The sequence below is a fragment of the Acanthisitta chloris genome, unplaced genomic scaffold (assembly GCF_000695815.1).
Source record: "Acanthisitta chloris isolate BGI_N310 unplaced genomic scaffold, ASM69581v1 scaffold32545, whole genome shotgun sequence".
Taxonomy (NCBI): domain Eukaryota; kingdom Metazoa; phylum Chordata; class Aves; order Passeriformes; family Acanthisittidae; genus Acanthisitta; species Acanthisitta chloris.
Genome location: NW_008672620.1, coordinates 645 through 907, shown reverse-complemented (window position 1 = coordinate 907; position 263 = coordinate 645). Strand labels below are relative to the sequence as shown.

At 60.5% G+C, this 263-nt stretch overlaps 1 protein-coding gene across 1 annotated transcript in view; it reads left to right on the top strand.

The window, feature by feature from the left end:
- Window positions 1–263, top strand: part of LOC103802143 ([Pyruvate dehydrogenase (acetyl-transferring)] kinase isozyme 2, mitochondrial-like) — a gene marked incomplete at both ends in the record, with an annotated part of 1,561 nt that overhangs the window by 898 nt on the left and 400 nt on the right. The gene's annotated exons all lie outside the window — the stretch shown is intronic.

The window sequence follows — 263 nt, the reverse complement described above, 5'->3', positions numbered from 1 at the left end:
GGCTGTAGTTCTTGGGGGACACCCTCATCCCAGCAGGGTGTCCCCAGTGCCACCTCCACATCCTGTCCCATCCTCCTGTCCCCTGTGAGGAATGAGCCAGCACTGATGCCCAAGAGGGTCTGTGTCCTGGGGGGTCTGGGTGTCCCTTTAAGGGTCATGTCCCCATGCCAACAGCAGCAGTGTGACCCTTTTCCCAGTGCCACCACGTGACGAGTTGTTTGTCCAGTGTCCTTGGCCTCTGCCAGCAGGATTGGCCACGCTGG